The following is a 20,591-nucleotide window of genomic DNA, read 5'->3' as shown; positions in this document are numbered from 1 at the left end:
AACATACTGGCTCACAGGCTTGGTGAATAGGTCACAACCGGGACCTTGAATCTTAAGATCTATCTTCTACGCACAGTCGAGCTACTTGATTATTTGAATTACTGCATTCTAATGCACAATTACAATTATATATATTGATCCAAAGGATCCAGTCGGCCCAAAAGGGACCAAATCCCGAAGAACAAGACCTAATGTGCAAAATAAACAAGGTCGGCCTCCGCCAAGAGATTCTTCTGGAAAATCCAAAGGATGAAACGTAGATCGCGAGACAAGGTCGACCACACGCCAAGGAACATCAGAATCAACGCCCAAGGCTCTGCAAGCTTCAGAAGGGGTTCCGATAGATCACCAAAATAGGTCCAGGCAACCAATAACAAAGGAACAACCGGTAACAGGAAACTGTCATGGAAACCGGTAGCGATATCTTGCCGAAAAATGATCCAAAAGCAATGCATTCTGAAAGCAAGAAAGATGATCAAGTCTTCAAGTAGAATCCAACTCCACAAGATCCAGTGAGCCAAAACCGAGACACACAAAAAGGAAAACTGAAACTGCAAAGAGAAAGCAAAGAAGAAAGGAAAATGTTTTTGGTTGATGCAAGGTTTCTATGAACCGGGGATGCACCTACATCAATAACCAACCTGTCACTCATAAGGGGTGTCTACCCTGTCATTAAAAAGTGGCATCTTGGAGTTGGTATCAAAGATGCAACCAAGCCAACGAGATCATTATTCATATACCCTGGGTAGTGAAGCATCGTTGTGCTTGCAGACATCATTGTTCATACCAATTAGTTTGTTTATGCAAATGTTGGGTTTTGTGTATGGAGGCGATCCACAATGATTCTATTCAGAGTAGTATTGCCAAGTACCACAACATAGTCCACATTAAGGGTAAGTCTCTTGAGAGTCAAAAGAGAATTGTAAGACTAAACAACAACATCACTAGTTTCCATCTGATTTGGAAAGCCACTGTATGCTTGTACTTGCTTTTTGTTGTATCGATCATTCAAAGCTTCTAAAAGATAGGATCCCATTCTTGAATTCATCAAAAGAGAAAGTACAATTATCATTCATAAATATTTTGAATCTGGTATAAGAACAGTTGCTCAAACTCAAATTTACTCCAATTCTCACAAACAAACTAGAAAACTGTTAGGAAATACAATCAATGTATTATGTTAGAAAGTTCGTACTAAAGAAGAGAGAGCTAAAGTCAAGACTCATTACTTACCATTATGACCCAAAGTAACAAATGCAGGAAGAAGTATTTGACAATAAAACAAGAAATCTGAGAGGGGGGGAGGGTGGGTGGGTGAATCAGATTTCTAAACAATCTTAATATGATTTTGCTTAAATTGAAAACAGTAAATACCATTCACAAAGATGACACAAATTTTTATCTCGTGGAAAATCCAACTGGTAAAAAACCACAATTGTCACTATCAAAGATGGGCTCCAACCTAGTTACAACCAAGAGCACCCACTCTCACAATCTAAGGCTCCAACCTTTGCCATTATAAAGAATTTAAACCAATGAGAACTTATACAACTCACATATAGCTATTGATGTCCTCCATTCATTCTAGCAATATACTTTAAGACACTTCACAATGACTTCTTAACATCTGACAACTATACCTTTACTCGCAACCTTAAAATCTCTACATACAAGATGGCTTTCTGATTACAACATCAAAAAACATATGAAACAACATTGACTGCTTCAATACAAGACTCATACTCAGCTACCAATCAGATAAAATCTCTTACAATCAACTAGAGACAACTCTAATGATACGATGTGCATTCATGCTCAAAATATACTAATCTTCAGAAAATAAACTTCCAAAACATCAACAACACGCATCTCCAAGAACACTGCAAACTTCTCAATAAAGTCTTCCACAAACATTGCATCAACATCTGAAATTAATCAAATCAGATAGCTAAATAGTTCCAGCACTCACATCTTGACTTTGTGTCTGTTGAAGAAGTATCAAACTGAACTTTTGATACAAAGTTGAGCTCAAAATACTTCAAAATGACATCAAAAGCTCCTAAAGATTATTCTTCTTCACACAAACTTAATATCAATTTTCTTGTTTGAATCCCTTTACTTAGTTCATGATCCAACACACTCTTCTCGAAAACATCTCATACATGCGTGAGAATCTTGGTTACAAAAGCAGTTCAAATCAAGTTGTTAATTCATATTTGAACAACACACACTATTTTTCAGTCATAGTCTTTTTCAAATACTCCAACCTACGCATCTTGTTCAACTAACTGCCCAGTACCTCACATTCAAGAATAAGCACCCAACCTTCAAAAATCATTCAGAAAAAAAATGCCAATAAGAAGATGAAGCGTTTCTATTTCTTCTATGGATTAACAATCATTCAATTCAGGTAACATCTAATATAGTAGGAATCATAAAAAAAAAAAGTATATCTGATATCGCAGGAGTCACCAAACATTCTTGACAATGCGTTGTATGATTGATATCGCAGGAGGCACCAAACGTTCTTGACAAAGCGCTGCCTAGTTCTGACAAAATTGAAATTAACAGTTACTGTCATTCTACCTTCAATTGACAGTATGCAAAAATATATCACTACAGCTGATCGACAACCTAAAGATCTGATAAGCTGAACAACCAAGTAGACATCAATGACAAAACAAATTAATAGTATCTACACCCTAATGAAAGAACGGTGCCCCCATCACACATAACAAGAGACATGGAAACAACAATTGATGAGGATACATATAAAATTCTCCCAGTCACATGATATGATTAAATAAACAACCAAAGATATTATGAGCCTCTAAGCACGATATTTACCTTCCATGACCTTAATTGCACACAAAAGATAATGTGAACTTAACAAAGTAAATATCAAAAGGATGAATTAGTGCATCAAATAAACAGTTAACCAACCAACATAAATCATACTTTGCAAGGTACATGAACAATTAACAATTAGGTGTTAGAATTTAAATCATGAATAGATGGTACAAAAATATGACTAGAGTCGTATGTAAGACCACAAAAATGTTAGAACATTCAATCAAATCTATTGTTAAAGAAGAATTTGTATTGGAGAAAAGTAAATTAGATACTTAATATGGAAATAATCATTTATTGGATACACATTTTCCTTTCTTCATTTTATTTAAAAAAAATCAAGTTCAGATAACTTTGCAACTACAATAGTTTTATGATTTTATCCATTGATTATGAATCACCATTTGACATGCACGCAAGATGCCTTCCTAAAAATTCAACATTACAATAAAATGTTAATACACATGCACTTCTTGCCACTAAGTTCACAAAACTCCCTCACATGTTCTGCTTGTGGAGTTGAATCAAATTTAAAGCTATAATAGTTGTAAAACCTAACAATAAGAGCATGTCATGTGAGATTTTGCAAATATCAAGAGCTCAATGAAAAGTACAAAATAGAGAGACAAAATAGATGATAGGAATAAACTGTATTCTATCAATATGAAAATACTGATCAACTCGACCATCAAAAGTTGTTGCATACATTGAATATGAGCTTGCTTATAAAGGCAAAGCTAACGGCCTCTTGGACTCAACTGTAATGTCCAAATCGTTGTAGGACGCACCCAAAATTAGCATATCCCGAGATCCAAAAATTGAAGCCTCCAAAATGTGTCCAAAAGACTAATCAATGAAGGCCTCTAGGCTCTGATACCATGTGAGATTTTGCCAAGATCAAGAGCTCAATTGAAAAGTACAAAATAGATGATAGGAAAAAACTATATTCTATCAAGATGAAAATACTAATCAACTGGATCATCAAAAGTTGTTACATACAATGAATATGAGCCTACTTATATAGGAAAAGCTATATGGATATGTGAGCACACAAACATGACATGTGGCTCAATAAGAAACAAGGGTAGGTAGGAAATAGGTGTGGTAGGTAGGAGAAACAATAAAATATTCCACATGAGGTGGATCATCCACTGAAGGTGGATTTATCACTCCATAATAAGTGGATATGATAAAGTAACAACAAGATCACACCATAAAAGGTGAAAATATCCTACAACACACTATTCCAATGTGGCACAAACACCTAAGTGTCTCATATGCAAACTACTATGATATGCATGTACCTAAGTAAACTTAAGTAAGGTGTAATAATATCCAACATGAATAAATAATTACACCACCTCCCCCCCTTAAGTGCAACTTGGGGAAATGCACTTAAGTCTACAATGCAACTATGCAATGCAAAATGGGTCCCGCCTACTACGCCATGTTAGGTACCCATATACAAATGCAAATGCAATCTCCCATAAAGCGAGGAAAGAGAGAAAAACCCAATGGGAAAAAACCCTCCCCCAAAAAGAGAGATGAAAACTATATACAAAGGAACTGTCAAAGAAGTATGAGAAGGACTGAACCCCATGTGAGGAAAAAGTCCCCCCCATATGAGAGAAGAAGAGAGACTAGGTAGCCCCCCCTCAATGTAGAATCCACACCAATGGTAGAAGCTCGATGCTGAATGAAGAAATTGCTCCACGAACGTCGAACAACATTCCTCCCCTTGGGAAGAAACAGAACCAAAGGTGTATCCACGAAGTCTCCCTAATGATGAAGGGAAGTGTAGGAAAAAACTCATGATGAATGAAGTCTCTGAAAACTGCTCAAGTGTCCCCATGTCGATGCTGAAAGTTACACCCTCCAAAGGTGGTGAACTGCTCCATATTGCTGAAAAAGGCACTTCAAGATCTAGTGGAGATGAATGTAGAACAAGTCCCAAAGACTCACATGTCTCCTCGAAGGATAAAGAGACCTCCTCCGATTGTTGTACAAAAGTATCCACAATCATGTCAACCTCTAAAGAATGATCATGTAGAGAATGCACAAAAGGGTTAGAGTGTTCCCTCACAACAATCGAAGAAGGATCATCTTCATCAAAGACAAGATGAATGTCATCAATAATGTCTCCCAAATTTGCAATGTAGGACTCCACAAACAAACCTGCAATGTTTGTCAAGTAGGCATCCCAATCAACTAAAGCTGGAAGACAAGGAATATCCTTCTGCACTGAATCACAAGAAGGGAAAACTGTCACACTAGCTGCATCATCAAGTGCAATAGGTGGTGTGATATCAATAGGAGGAGATGAAATGCAAGGCTCAAGAACGGGGTCGCATGTGAGAATCCCCAAGTTCAAGTACCCAAAGTTCTCCTCAAAATTTGAATCATCAAGTGAAGAATCAACCTCATCAATAGGACCAAAATGTGAAAAGGAGCACAACCGAGATGCAGGATCAACCACCTCAATCGCAATGATAGCTCTAGTATCCAAGTCTCTAATGATAACTGAATCAGGTGTGAACTCCACAGTTTTCCTAGTTACCCCATGTGTGATTTGATAGATGGAAAGAAGATTGTTTGTCAAGTGGGGTACACACAACACATCATTGAAGGAGTTATCCCCAATGGCATTAGGTCCTTTCCCAATCACATCCATGTATGTATAATTGCCCTTCAAAATCTACGACATGTGGCAAGGCTCAAATGAATAGAACATAGATTGTGAAGATGCCATATGATGAGAAGCCCCTGAATCTAGAAGCCATCTCCCTGAATCATGACTTGTAGTAGCACAAAGAGCTTGTCCCTTTCCTTTATCTGTCGCAAAAGAGAGATCTTTTCCTTTATCCTTTTCCTTGGAAGAAGAAGTCGATGTAGACATTCTAGAAGGCAAATTGATTTTGTTCTTCTCAAGAAGATTCTTCAACTCATCCATATCCTTCTTGTAACAATGCTGTTCATCATGTCCCGACTTCTTGCAATATGCACAAAAATTGATTGTCCTTGGATTTCCTCTTAGGTGGGGATGTAGAATCACCTTGTTGTGGAGAGGAGGATTGTGCTCCATCTTGTTTAGGATTAGGTTGCTTTTGGTTCTTGCCTTTACCTTGATTGCTTTGATTCCCTTTATTAGCCATCAATGCTTGTGACTTTGAAGATTTGATAATCCCCATCTTGGTCAACTTAGATTGCTCAAGTATCAACATCTCCGTAAATGCATCAAATGAGGGAGAAGTGTATGAGGAACCTTGAGCTAACATATGGGCGTGAAAGGTAGATACAAAGGCCGCATACTCTGATGGAAGCTTGTCCAACAAGTTATAAACCAATTGAGCATCCTTTTTGTCAATGCCACAATCCTTTAGCTTTGCTCTTAGCTCATTTGCTTTTGTAATATAATCTTGGATTGTATCAAAATCCTTGGGAGCCAATGTTGTGAGTTCACTATCAAGCTTGTAGCCCTTAATCTCATCAACTTGGCCATACAATTTGTCATAAATATCCCAAGTCTCTTTGATTGTAGTACACTTATCAATGTGAAAAATGAGGTCATCTAATACATACTTTCTAAGAGTTCCAAGTGCCAAGCATCCTTAGTGAGCTATTCAATTTGAGCATTAGGATCTCCCTTAGGATCAGGGGCTGCTGTTATAGTTCCATTTACATAATGAATGAGTCATTTTTCCATTAGTTTACTCCATGCCTTTATCTTCCATGATGCATAATTATGAGGAGTTAAAAGTGGAAATTTAGGAGAACCCATAACACCAAAATAAAAAAAACACAAGATAGAGAGAGACACAATCACACAAGACCCCCCCAAATTACTCAATCAAGAAACCCCCCCCCAAAAAAATGATGATTTGGCACTTTATACTTAGTGCATATACAATGGGCCACTTGCAAAACAAGGCAAGGTGGACTTCTGATTTCCATCTTACAACTGCCTCAAATAGGCTATAAAAGTCTCCAAGAAATACTGCAAGGGATCTAAACTGAGATCAAAGCAAAATACAAGTACCAAATAGACCAAAAATGACCAAATACTAAAAGTACATTTTCTACTCAAAATCACTACAAACTAATGGCAGATTATGAAAGTAAACGAAAAATTATGCACTTTAAAATAAAACGACACTTGAAAAGGAGGTTGTATGACCCCAAACGAAGCCTCTGAAGTTGCAAAATCTGGGATTAGATAGGTAGTCATCAAAATTTGCAAATGCTGAAAAATCCGTCAATCAAAACCAGAAAATTCTTCCACCACTACGAAGAGCACAAAATTCTAGCCCATTTCAAAAAACAATGCACCCAAAAAGGAGTAAAAATGAGCAAGTTACGACCTCATGAAGTCGGACTGCAAAACTGAAAAGCCCATTGGAGAGGATCAAAAATTTCAAAATACTGCTAACGAAGTGCTGACGTCAGCTAACCATGAGCTTAAATTTGACGCCTGTCTGGCCGTCATGAGAACTTCATCTCCACCCTACATGGCATTCGTACCGTACAGACATGTCGACATGACGATTTTTTATTTGTGTCGTATAAGTGACGTGGTAGTTTGGATGATGACTGTGCAAGACTACATGGTTGTACGAAAGACTGATGTGTCTTCCTTACGGATGCTGAGTGGGATTGATGAACCATTGAAAATATGCCACGTGTTGGTGACTGGGCACGGGGGAGGTAATGAAAAAACGCTGCAGGAAAGTCGTCGAGGGCCGAACAAGAGTGAAGGAGAAAGATGACGGAGGTGGGGTTGTGTTGTGACCATTTCACACATCGCCCCATCGCAAATGGGGACCCCCTCTTTTTGCTTGTTTTTCGTTCGTTTTCGCTTTCGTTTTTAGGGTTTTGTTAGTTAGTTAGTTGTCTGGATTTAGGGCCAAGCCTTAGGGTTTTAAATTTTGCCTTTTCAAGCCAAAATCCAGTCACTTTTGAGAGCTTTTTGAGCTTCTTTTCTAGAATGCAAATTTTGAATGCAATGAATTCGCCAAAATGGTCTAATTTTCAATTGGAATGTTCATGCAGAGCTTAAACTTGTCTAAATGATGACCGTCAATGTGAATTTTTGTCTGATTGAATATTTTGACCAAATTTTGACTTTTTTGAAGTTTGATCCTGGGCATTGGAATTGATTTGTTTTCGCCTCGTGAAGTGTTAAAATGTGAAATTTTTTGTTATTTTGGCCTGTAGGAGCAAAATCGCTCCTGTCCCTCAGTGAAGGACGGGAGCTCATTTCCAAATATCTCATCATTCTTGCAGAGTCCAGACAAATTTTACGTTTGAAGTGATAGAGAACGACAAGATCTTTCATTTGAATATAAATTGAAGATTTTCATGAGCACAGAAAGGCCTCCAGGAAGAAAATCGCTCCTGTCCCTCAGTGAAGGACCGGAGCTGCAATTCAAATTTCACCTTGTCCGTGCAAGATTTTGATGACTTAGCAATTTGAGGACGTCCAAGGGAAGATGCTTTGCCAAATGAATATAATTTGAGATGCAAAAAATGAAGGAAAATGACCTATATTGACTAAATCGCTCCTATCCCTCTCCAAGGGACCAGGGCGAGGTACCTTGTAGCTCTCGTCCCTCTCCCAGGGACCAGAGCGATTTCCTCCATTTTGCAAAATCCAGACAAGGGTCAAGGCAAGTTTACGTTCAAAAACGAAGGAGAACATGAGATGAATGCATTGAATATAAATTGAAGATTTTTGGGACGTCCATACCAATGCTAAATGCCTAGTTCGCTCCTGTCCCTCAGGAAGGGACCAGAGCTTTTTTTGATATAATTGCCTTTTTTGCAAAATTCCAAACAATGTCAAGGCATGGACGGATAGAGTAAAGAAGGACGAATCCGTTGAATATAAACTTAGCACATGGCAAAGTAAGATGAAAGCCACAAGGGAAGGATCGCTCCTGTCCCTCTCCAAGGGACCAGGGCGATACAATGGTGAAGTACGTCCCTCTCAAGTTCAAGGTCGTCCCTCCAAGGTTCAAGGCCAATCCAAGCCAGGACAAAAGGTGGCGAGGACATCTCAAGGCATTTCCATCAAGCGCAACGTCGCAAAGGTCATCACATGGAAGGATTTGCACTCTAAAGACCTAGATCGCTCCTGTCCTTTGGCAAGGGACCAGAGCGATATCTACATAATGGCGTAAATTTCAAAAGGCAAACAAGTTTCAAGTTACCAAGAGGGTCGAAAGGACATCATTCCACGCAATGAAGATAATTGCGAGTTGGTACAAACAAGGACAAGCATGTTATGATGAACTTCGCTCCTGTCCCTCAGGAAGGGACTAGAGCGATATTGATATATTAGATTAATCCATGCAAGATTTACGTAAAGACAAGGGTACACAAGGTTACATATGCTCCAGGACATCGTTTGAAGATAATTTGCAAGAGTTTTAAACGTCCAAACATTGCTAATCAAAGTAAAAGTCTCCCATCGCTCCTGTCCTTTGGACAAGGACCAAGGCGATCCTATCAAAACACTCACGTTCCTTCAAAGATCAAGGCGAAATGAGGATAGGAAATGCGAAGGACGACATTTGGAGGACATTGCAAAGAGGGTCGAAGTTTAAAAGTCGCCAAGATCAAGGAGGAATAATGGATCGCTCCTGTCCCTCTCCAAGGGACAAGGGCGATGGTCCCTTTAATGCATCCAAACACATAATGAAAGCCAATGGAAATAGGCGCAAAGGACACGAGCAATGATAGTTCGAAGGCCAAAGATGCAAGGTGAATGTGAAAGCATGGAGATCGCTCCTGTCCCTCTCCAAGGGACCAGGGCGATAATGGTCATGGGATGCACTTGCTCGCACAAGGAAGAGATCCAAGTTAGAAGGACCACCAGATGATTGATTTGGGACGTGAAAAGGAAGGAGTTGAACGTTAAAAACGCAAGAATCATGCCAAAAATCATGAATCGCTCCTGTCCCTCTCCAAGGGACCAGAGCGATGAGGTACGTCCCTCTATTTACATATTTTTTGGCGCCAAATTAAAACAATTTGAATTTTCTTTAAATGCTAAATCAATTTAAAAAATTGAAAATCCATTTTTATTGGCATTTAATATGGCGTTAACATTTATTAATTATTTTTGCCTTATTTAAAAATCGAAATTTGCAATTTAGAAACGCAAGGCATTAATAATTAATTAATTAATTAATAAAAAATCGATTTGAGCGCTCATATATGGGGGTCGGCCTTGTCATTTCATTGCAAATCATTTAAAAAATGATTTTATTTTTTTATTAAGTCGGCCTAAGGGGTAAAGGATGCAAGCGCTATATAAGGGGGGTGGAATTATCATTTTCTACATCATTATTTTACCTTCCTTTATGCGAGTTGACAAGAGGCGAATATAGTGCGAGTTTCATCTATCCAAGGTGGCGAAGACACTCCAAAGGTGGTGCGAATTGCATTGAAGACCAAGGGTGGCGCGCTTAGACATTCCAAAGGTGGTGCGACTTCAAACCAAAGGTGGCGAAGACATTCCCAAGGTGGTGTGAGGCGTGCGAGGTGTGTTTAAAGAGGTGCGAATTGCATTGAAGATCAAAAGAGGTGCGAATTTGAAGATCCATCCAAGACCACGCCTAAGGCGAACTTGCTAAAGATTTGGTGATTTATTTGTGCGAAATTGAAGATCACATTCCCTCCAGAGGTGGCGAAATCAAATTTAAGGGGATCATATTGAAGATTATCTTTATACCTCAATTTTGCCTAGGCAAATTTTGTTTTTGCATTCTAGAGTTAGCTCTTTATCGAGGTATGGCGATTTAATTTTTATTGTTTTATTCATTCATCGTCATATTTCAAATTTTGAATTTTAAATCTCTTAGCTCAATCGTTGTATTTTAGGAAATGATAACTCTAGGGACTTATCATGAGGTTTCCTAAAATCTATCTCTCTTATCTACGTTATTTATTGCAAAATCTATTTCTTATAATGAAATGTTGTGTAGGTATGGCAACCCCAAAGGCGGGAGCATCCACCAGTCGCTCCGCTCTCATGAAAGAAGATCAGAAGACTGAAGAAGTGGAGACCAAGATCGTGTCCAAGTGGAGCAACATTGGAGATACAAACTTGGGGAACTTTAGCACGAGGAAGTTCCGAGAGGTCCCTTACATCGGCAAGCCATCACCTGTCGCCCGGAGAATAATAGAAAGTGGCATCATTAAGGCGGCCGGTTTTCCTCCAGCCATTCAGTGTCACGAGTTGATGATCGAGTGTGCCCGTCATTACAATCCACAGTCCAGGACAATTGTGTCCAATGAGGGAAACATTTTGGCGTACCTTTCAGAGGAGGCCATAAGTGAAGCCTTCCATCTTCCAGAGCACAGGGACATGATATACAAGAGCATTGAAGGAGCCAGATCAGTGTACGATGATGATCCAGATGCTTGTCTAAGCATAATCAACAAGAACTGGCTACTCAAGAGTCGTCCCCGTTTGAGCAAAGTACCGAACACACCACACCGGATCGATTTCCAAGAAGAGTACAAAGATTTGATTACCATGCTCAACAGAGTTACAGGAGCACCTCATGCCTTCTATTTTGAGAAATGGATGTTTTATTTCATCCAGGTGATTGTTCAAGGGAAGGGTACTATACATTGGGCTAGGATAATTAGCCATTGCTTAGACGTACAGTTGAGAAGACTCAGGGCTACTAAGTCCTTCCACATGAGTTCATATGTCATCTATGCCTTAATCAGGAGCGTTGAGTACGCAGGACTACCTCACAGAGGGGTGATTGGAAGAAGACCCGGTGAGGTCAGAGTTTGCGAATCCTATACCTACTTGCATCATCCACCAGGGAAGAACTACAAGTTAATCAATGATACTTTCACGATGAACATCACAAGGACGTTGCAAGGAGGGATTCACAACAGATTATCTCAAGATGCCCAGGAGTTAATCAAGAGGTACGGTGCTTGGTTCATTCAGTTTCCCAAGTTCACTTACATTAGAGTGTATGGATGTCCTTTACCTCCATACATGTTGCCGAGATACCCGACAGACAGGATTGTGTTACTTGAAGTAACAAGGCAGTTGGCAGCATATGTGAAGGCATTCAGACACCGACATCAGAATGGAGTTCAGGTACCTATTATTTTGGGTAATTCAGTTGAGGTATGTCCCAATGTCTCAGCCATGGATGACGCAGAGAGGGAGTTAGCCTTGTATCCTTTTTCATCTTTTGCTTGGAGGAATAGTTTTGATCCTCATGGACATTTAGAGGAGACAGTCGGTAGAAGATTTAGACATGAGTACCAGATTGAAGATTTTATGATGAATCTCCTAGATGATCTCGAAGTGAAACGTAAGATACATTCTAGATTGCCTTTGGATTTCATCAGGAAATGTAAGATTTACAGAGTGGCCGACCAAGCTCAGGACAACGACAGGCACATCCAATCTTCATATGATAGAGAAAGCAAAACAATAAATTTGAATTGGAATGAGCCCGAGGCCGTGGATTTAGATGAATTGATGGCACCAGTCTTGTCTTGTACTCGCAGATGGGTAGACATTCAACATCAGAAGTTGAGAGAACAAGGCATAGCCATGTCTTTTACTTTGGAAGAAAAGCCAGCCGAAGGAGGAGCCAGTGTTAGTGAAGGCAATCCTAATCCTAGGAATTCAGGTGAAGGTAACCTTCGATGTGCCAGTGAGGGCAATCTCCATTCGAGAGGTTCAAAGAGAAAGGAAAGATCAGAAAAGAAAGAGCCTTCCAAGAAAAAGCAAGGTGCTAACAAAGATCAAACACCAGGTACTTCTTCCAGGCCAGAAGATAGAACAGTTCGAGTAGAAGAATCCATGGAATCGATGGTACAGAATGACAGACAGGAGGAAGAACAGGCACAGCATGTTTCATCCGATGGATCTCTCCAAGACTATGATTTAGATAATGATAATGAAGTAACATCTCCTCCCAGACAAGAAGAGGTAGTACACAAAGAAATTCAAGTTCAAGAGACAAGATCAAATATCCCAGATTGGTTGAAGGAAAGATTGACTAAGGTAATCGTAATTGAGGACGAGGACAGTGCAATCGATCTAGAGAGCCTTGTTGGACGTTCACATATGACAACAGAGAAGAAGAAGGCTACAAAGATGTCCAAGATGATTCGAGATGAGACTGGATCTAGAAAACTGCAGATAGCTACACCGGCAGCAGACAAATATGAGGGTGAGATCCTAGCAGAGGACTATCATATACAGACTATTGAGTTAGGACCATCCACAGCAGAGCAGACTTTAGATGATGCCACCGACACATTTGAGGCATTGAAGGATAAATTTAGAGAAGAAGTAGAAAAGAATAGAAAGCTTGAGAAAGAGGTCGGTGCATGGAGAACATATTTCAGTCACATCAATGAACCTTTGGGACGTCAGGATCCAGTTAGATCACCATTGCAGGCATTGCCCCTTCAATCAATCAATGAAGCAGAAAGATTCAGGAATATGGTCCAGCGTACATGTAATTGGATGGATAGATCTCACACGGTGGCCATTGAGTTTATTACAAGGATGTCGAAGATCACCCACCAGGCTATCCAAGTCCTTGAGATAATCCACAGCCTGATGGCAACAGTAGCTGCATTTGCCCATACCAAGGACGTTGTCATTCCTGTCTTGAAGGTTATAAGACATACATCCAGAAGAATTTTAGCACAAGAGAAGATCTTGGAAGGCGATTCTCACAGTTTGTTTCAGTGGTCAACCTTACTCCATATAAAGAGTGTTCTCTTTGAGGACATCAGTATTAGATGTGGTCAAGTTGAGGAGGTGATCAATCCGATCCAGGACAGAGTATTTGAGGTACTTCGTACCATTCTTGGCAGAAGGATCGAGATCGAGACAGATGTGGATTTACAAGAATTTGAAGATAGAATCAAGATCATCTTTCGCAAGGACGCAGATGTTACAGATGAGCAGTATGATCAGATGTATGCCACCATGCTCCTAATTGATAGAACTAAGGAACTTGAACCCACTTGGGACACAGCTCTTCTAGATGCATTTGATCAGGTTATCCACTTAGAAGAGAGTATCAAGAATCTTCCCGAGATTCCAAGCACAGAAATCGAAGGAATTGTGACAAAATTCATTACATATGCTAAGAAAGAGAATTGGAAAGGGAATAAGATTCTAGATGAAAGGTTGTTACAGATGACATGACATCTTATTTCTCATTGGCTGATACCTCCTAGATTTTTGTGCCAAATTTAATATTTGGCTATGTATTTAATGTTGTTCAGTAAAAAGGAGGTCATTTGTAACAAACCCTAATTAGGGTTTAGGTGTCATGATCTTGTCCATTGATTTACTTTCAATCTGGACCTTTCATTGTAGTTGGGGATGCTATTTATACCCCCATTTTTCATTTCATTGATATATAGAATAGTCAATAGAAAATAGAGAATAGAGTTGAGAGATTAGAATTGTAAGCAATTTTTATTTTGTAGCAAGATTGAGTCTTGAAGAGAGAAGTTCAAGCAATTGTTGTATATGATGACTTGGAAATCAATAAAATATTGAAGTTATGGTGTTTTGTTGCAAGTTTCTTGAGTTATCTTCATGGTTGTTGGATGTACTTGAATCACGCTCAATCAAAGTAGTTTGTTAATTTGAAAGACTAAGTGTGAGATTTGATATTTGGTAGGATTCGTAATCCAAACCACTAGCTTCTTGCTGATTGTAGGAACGCCTTGCGTGGTCGACTGGAAAACGTTTTGAGTCCTTAACCTTCAAGCATTTTCGCATCTAGGATATGTACCTTCGTAGTAGTGTCCTTGGTCTTTGATGCATTGAACACCATTATTACCTTAGAAGATCGCACTAATTTCAGTTGAGTTGTTATCTTATGGCAAAATTGAAATTGGTTGAGTCTTGCCAAATCTCATTCATGCTAAGTCATTCATAGGGTTAGGCTAAATTAGACCTCTTAAACCCTGTCCTTTTTCCTTTTTTTTTGAAAGTTCCTTTTAGATTAGTAAAACCTTCGAACTATTGAATCCGTAAGAAGCCTTGAAGGAAACAACAAATCACATCATACCACTAAAAAAGCTTGTCCACACGTGGAGACCCCACTAAAAGAACCTTGGAGTCCACCTAACTGATCCTTTTTGTAGATCTTCAGCAGTTAGAGACTATTTTCTCAAGAGAGGATAAGATGCCTAATGGTATTTTATTCTGTGTATGATTGTGTACAAAATACACGTCAACAGGTTGGTAACTAGGAGGTGCTCGGGTCGCAGTAGGGGCCTACAATCGGAAAGAAGCGCAACGATAACGACGATCGGTGAGCAGGTGCCAGAAAGGATGTCGGGTCGTGACAGAATGCAGGTCATCGGAATGGAGGTTAGGCATCGACGGGGAGCAGTCATTGGAACAGAGGTACGATGGCAGTCGACAGCAGCAAAGCCTTTAACAAACGCAGGCACGATATGATGCAGGGGGTGGGGTGATATCCCCCCTCCCCCAAACAAATAATATATATATATATATATATATTTTTTTTAATAAAACTTTTCAATATAAACTGTGAATCAAATAATGTGTAATTAAATAAAAAATCCCCAAAAAAGGAATATTTATTATTATTATTATTGAAAAATCTATACCGTCTAGCCTAATAGGCTAAATTTTTCTCCCAAATCTGATTTTCTCCAAAATAGGCCGAGTTTATATTCAATTTTCATGGAAATGGCCTCTCGAACTCAACCCAGATGTCCAAATCGCTGTAGGACGCACTCAAAATTAACATATCCCCAGATCCAAAAATTGAAGCCTCCAAAATGTGTTTTAAAGACTCATCAATGAAGCCCTCTAGGCTCTGATACCATGTGAGATTTTACCAAGATCAAGAGCTCAATGAAAAGTACAAAATAGAGAGACAAAATAGATGATAGGAATAAACTGTATTCTATCAAGATGAAAATTCTAATCAACTAGATCATCAAAAGTTGTTACATACAATGAATATGAACCTACTTATATAGGCAAGGCTATATGGATATGTGAGCACACAAAAATGACATGTGGCTCAATAAGAAAAAAGGGTAGGTAGGAAATAGGTGTGGTAGGTAGGAGAAACAACAAAATATTCCACATGAGGTGGATCACCCACCGAAGGTGGAATTATCACTCCACTATAAGTGGATATGATAAAGTAACAAGATCACACCATAAATGGTGGAAATCTCCTACAACACACTATCCCAATGTGGCACAAACACCCAAGTGTCTCATATGCAAACTACTATGATATGCATGTACCTAAGTAAACTTAAGTAAGGTGTAATAATATCCAACATGAATAAACAATTACACCAACATGTCAAAATTTTAATACATATTTGTAAATAAGGGGTCTATGCTTGGATTGACAAGCATCTCCTCTATCAGTGGAGGATCGATAATGGGTGCTCAAAGAAAGAAACCTAAAATGCAGATTTATGGTTTCTTGCCCCAACCAAAAATCCTGAGAGCTTGAGTACATGACAACTACAAACCCACAAGATCTATTGCGGTTGTCCTAATACCAAAAGCATTATTCATGCCTATTTTCTATACCAAATAAAAAAAGACTCGATCTTCCAAGGAGAGCCATGGCTCCTAAAGAAACAAAGACTTTTTTCTGAAATGCTAAACTCCAACTTTTAATCCAACAACAGACCTTCCAAGCATAGTACAAGTAACAGTTAGGTTACCTCTTCTCCCCAATGAATAACAATTGGCAATAGAAGAAAACCAATAGATCCATTGGGGAGTATACAACAACATCTGAAAACACAATGAATCCAAGAATCGTGAGTTATGAATTCGTTTGTCTCAATCTAGGTCCAAGAAAGCCCCTTGGGATAGACCGATACTAGAAGTTGGAGTCAAATGGCAACAACCATTGGACTACAAAAGTGTTCCATTCAAATGTAGAGTACGCCAGGAGAATGAACAACTTGGAAGAGTGTACCAATAGGTAAAACTCCAAGCCAACCCATGGTGGAAGGAAAAAAACACAATGAAAGAGACAAACAAAAGCAAGAACTTGATAAAAATTAAAAGACATCAGGAAAAATTTGAAGTTCCAAACAATTTATGTGGGAAAAGGACGATTCTACATCACAGTCACTTAAGCCAGATCATACTATCAAATCCCTTTGATCCTGTGTCCCTCCTTGGGCGTGCATTTCCCCGTATCCAAAATAGATACATATCCGATACAACCCGGATACACGTTAGATACTGTACCCACACATGCCCAAAAAATGTTGTTTTCCAATTGTGCCATATACTATGTGATTTGATTTTTCCAAAATTTGACGTATATCTTCTTAAATTTAAGTTAAAACAACTTCATTCATGCAAATTTTTTATATTTTTTTTAAAAATTGGTATAAACAAAACATACATCAAATAAGAATTATCTTCCAATGCAGCTCTACTATTTTTGTATATTGTAAATTTTTAAATCACCTTATAATTATTTATATAGCAATTATGTGTCTATATTGCTTTTGAAGTAATGAAAATCTCCTCTAATAACTTAGAACATTGTGTTAAATATAAGTGTATGTGTTTTTTATGAATGTCGTATCCAGTTGTATCCATATTGGGGGTCTTAAAAATGGCCGTATTTGCATCCAATATCGTATCCGTGTCCATGCAACTTTGATTAAAAGGGATTGTTGAGGGTGACTCTGAGGAATAGAACAAAAAGTTAAAAAGAACAGGAACCCTAGAGTTAGATCCAATTTAAGATTGTTGCTCAGCCAATCTCCTATTGATATAAACAAACACCAAGAAGTCAACATATTCACTTCCAAAGAGGGCAACACATGGATCTTTGAGGCAATTGCGGAGAATGCATTTAATTTGGATCTGCCTCCTTACATAAACATCCACTACATTGTCAATATCTCTAGTTGTACAAGCCATCCATGTTGGATGTAGGAGAAGAAGAGTTGATTCAATCTTTAGTGGAGGACCTAGTGTATGACAAGACGGTCATGCTTCTCAAGGGTGTGGTACTTCAGCAAAAACAAAGAGAGAATAGAAAAGGGGTTCATGACTATTGGCTAGTGGGTCCCAAAGGACAAAACGTGGACAAAGCCAATTGGTACTCCAAAGAGAAGGTGGGGACTTTGTTTCCTCATCTTATGTCTCATTATGCTTTTGAGGGACCAAAGGCATCTCTACCAAAGGAGGTATGATTTGAAAAGGATCAACGAGATTTGTAGCCTTAAGAGAAATGATCAATCTAGAAATTGGATGATTGTAAATACTTGTTTTGTCACAAACAAAACTGTCAATTTCATTCGTTGGCAATTCCAAAAGTGATGGTGATCAAAAAAGTGATCATCAAGGCAGTTCTGTGAATAAGCAATGATACTTTTATTGGCAACAACAATACCATGAGTAATGAGACAACTTTGTGATCAACAACAATTATGCACAATTAGTGGTGGCTCTATCAAACAAAGCCATAAAAAGAAAAGGCATATGGAATGGCCAACTACTTAGGTTGTATGATGGTTGGGCTACTCTAGTGCATGGGAATAGCGCTCAATAACATACAAAGGTGAAGAGAAAAGAGAAGAGAAGGATGTTGGAAGACTAGGAGCACAAATCACTTGGCCCATTCCAAGAAAGACACATAGTTCACTCAATAGAGCAAACAAGGAGGATAGGAATCAAACAAATTGTATCCCACCTTTTGTAGTTGACATTGGTTAATAATAAAACGTATAGGACTGTTATTTGGCACCTAACAAGTTGGCAAAGTTTGTAGAATGTGTTGTTTGCATTTATCAATAGTAATGGAAAGAAATTAGTTAATTGTGATTTCAACATTCAAGTGATTTTGTAGCCACAACCTCAGTTTTTGTAGCAATGAAGGATCATAAAAGACATCCAATTTGCCAAATTTGGATTCGGGAAGGATGAATCCACAACCATAAGGACATCCTTGTGTTCACAAACTTGTCTTAAAACACAAGGGCTAAATCAAAGTGGGTAACAAGTGTATGGTAACATGTCCGTACACAAGTGAAATAAATTACCAAATAGGGTGAATGTACATGAATGTGTACATATAACGATAAAGTAGGGGTTATAAATTGTGTGGGAATGAGTTTGTATATAATGGATAAAGGCTAGGGGCATCAGCCCAACTTAACACAAGTCTCATATCAATTGTATCAAGACTTGTACCAGTTACAACATTTCTCATCATTATATCAAGACATTACCCCAAAATGGACACAAAGTTTTTTACGGTTTAGAGTTGAGGTTAGAGAATTTTATTTAATTTAGTATGTACTCACCCAAATTTAGAGTTTACAAGTAGGGTTAGCAAATTTTTTAATTTTTAAAATGTACTAACCCTAACCCTAACCCTAACCCTAAACCTTAAATGTTTTAGAGTTTACAATTAGGTTTATTTTAAATTAGTATGTATTATTTTCTAAGCCTACTCCTAATGGATATTTTTTGCATTATTTGGCAGAATCAAGTTATCATGTTGCCTGAAAAACTAACTTTGCATGGACAAATGGCATATTTCAGAGTCATCTATGACAGTTGCAAACAGATTTTCAGTCATCAATCAGACACACAGTAGATTTGAGCAACTTCCCATAGGAACCATGAGAGAGGGTTTGTTGCAGGTTCAATATTGGCACATCATTCTTTTGCCTCTATTATTGAACATTCACAGCAGGATATAATTAGATTTATTATTGCCTGTCTTCCTTTCCAGTAGTTTTCAGCAATTTTGTCGTTGTTCTTATAAGGAACTGAGAATTAAATCTTTTACCTCACATTTCATTCAAGGACCGAGGTATTTCAAGGTCATCAGTTCTACTTTCACCAAGCAAGATCTTGAGGAGGTTTTCATCAAGCAAATGGCAAACTGTCAGGGTTTCACCTATGACAATACCTAGCGTTTCAAGTTTCCTCTTGGGATCTGTCATTGTCAATATAAAGGTGTTACATCAAAATCACTAGGAGGAGCCCACAACCGGACTGGCTACTTTTAGCCACAACTATTCTTAGCCATTGATATTTATGGGAGACAGTAATTTGTGGAAGATATATTTGAAGTTCTCCTGTTTAGACAGTGTATTTGAAGACAATTTTGTATTTTAGGCTTAATTTGTGTACAATAAAACAATTTTTAACATAACAACTTTCAGTATGTTTTTATTTATATTATATAAATTGCATGCACAGCAATGTAAAAACCCCATAAATAACTGATTTATGCACTCAGATTTTTACGGAATGATATAATTGTACACTTACTTGCTGTTGAGATGATACTTCAATCTGTCTTGTGTAACCTAGCGTTTGTTGGTTTTTCAGTCTTACGTTGTTCTCATGCCTTTTAGTCTCTGTGTTTAGCATGAAAACATGAACATTGTTAACTATTATAGGTTTAATGACAATAGGATGCCAACTTTGTGTATGGCAATCCTTCGAACAAGTTGTCCAACATATGAAATAAGATAATACTGTGACTTTGACTGTGAAGATGCAGAGATCTAAACCAGGAGATGTGTATTTTGTAGATTTTGTGGTCATGATTAATCATTGATCTATTACTTGGTTAGACTTATAAATTGGTGGTAGTTTGAGGGCAATGTTCAAAACCACACAGACCTTCATAGCACACCCACCCTTTTTTAAATCAAATTTTAGGTTTACTTTT

General features: G+C 38.3%; 1 protein-coding gene across 1 annotated transcript in view; it reads right to left on the bottom strand.

The window, feature by feature from the left end:
* Positions 1 to 1,902: 1,902 nt before the first annotated feature.
* LOC131034477 (tubulin gamma-2 chain) overlaps positions 1,903 to 20,591 on the bottom strand; it is a 92,204-nt gene continuing 73,515 nt past the window's right edge. The window contains exons 4-5 of the transcript XR_009103800.2: positions 2,473 to 2,549; positions 1,903 to 2,325 (exon numbers count right to left, since the gene is read on the bottom strand). The gene's annotated coding sequence lies outside the window, so the exon portion shown is untranslated. The remainder of the gene's footprint in view (positions 2,326 to 2,472; positions 2,550 to 20,591) is intronic.

The sequence above is a fragment of the Cryptomeria japonica genome, chromosome 9 (genome assembly GCF_030272615.1).
Source record: "Cryptomeria japonica chromosome 9, Sugi_1.0, whole genome shotgun sequence".
Classification (NCBI taxonomy): Eukaryota; Viridiplantae; Streptophyta; class Pinopsida; order Cupressales; family Cupressaceae; genus Cryptomeria; species Cryptomeria japonica.
Note: the sequence above shows the minus strand (reverse complement) of the source record. Positions and strands in the feature narration are given on the sequence as shown.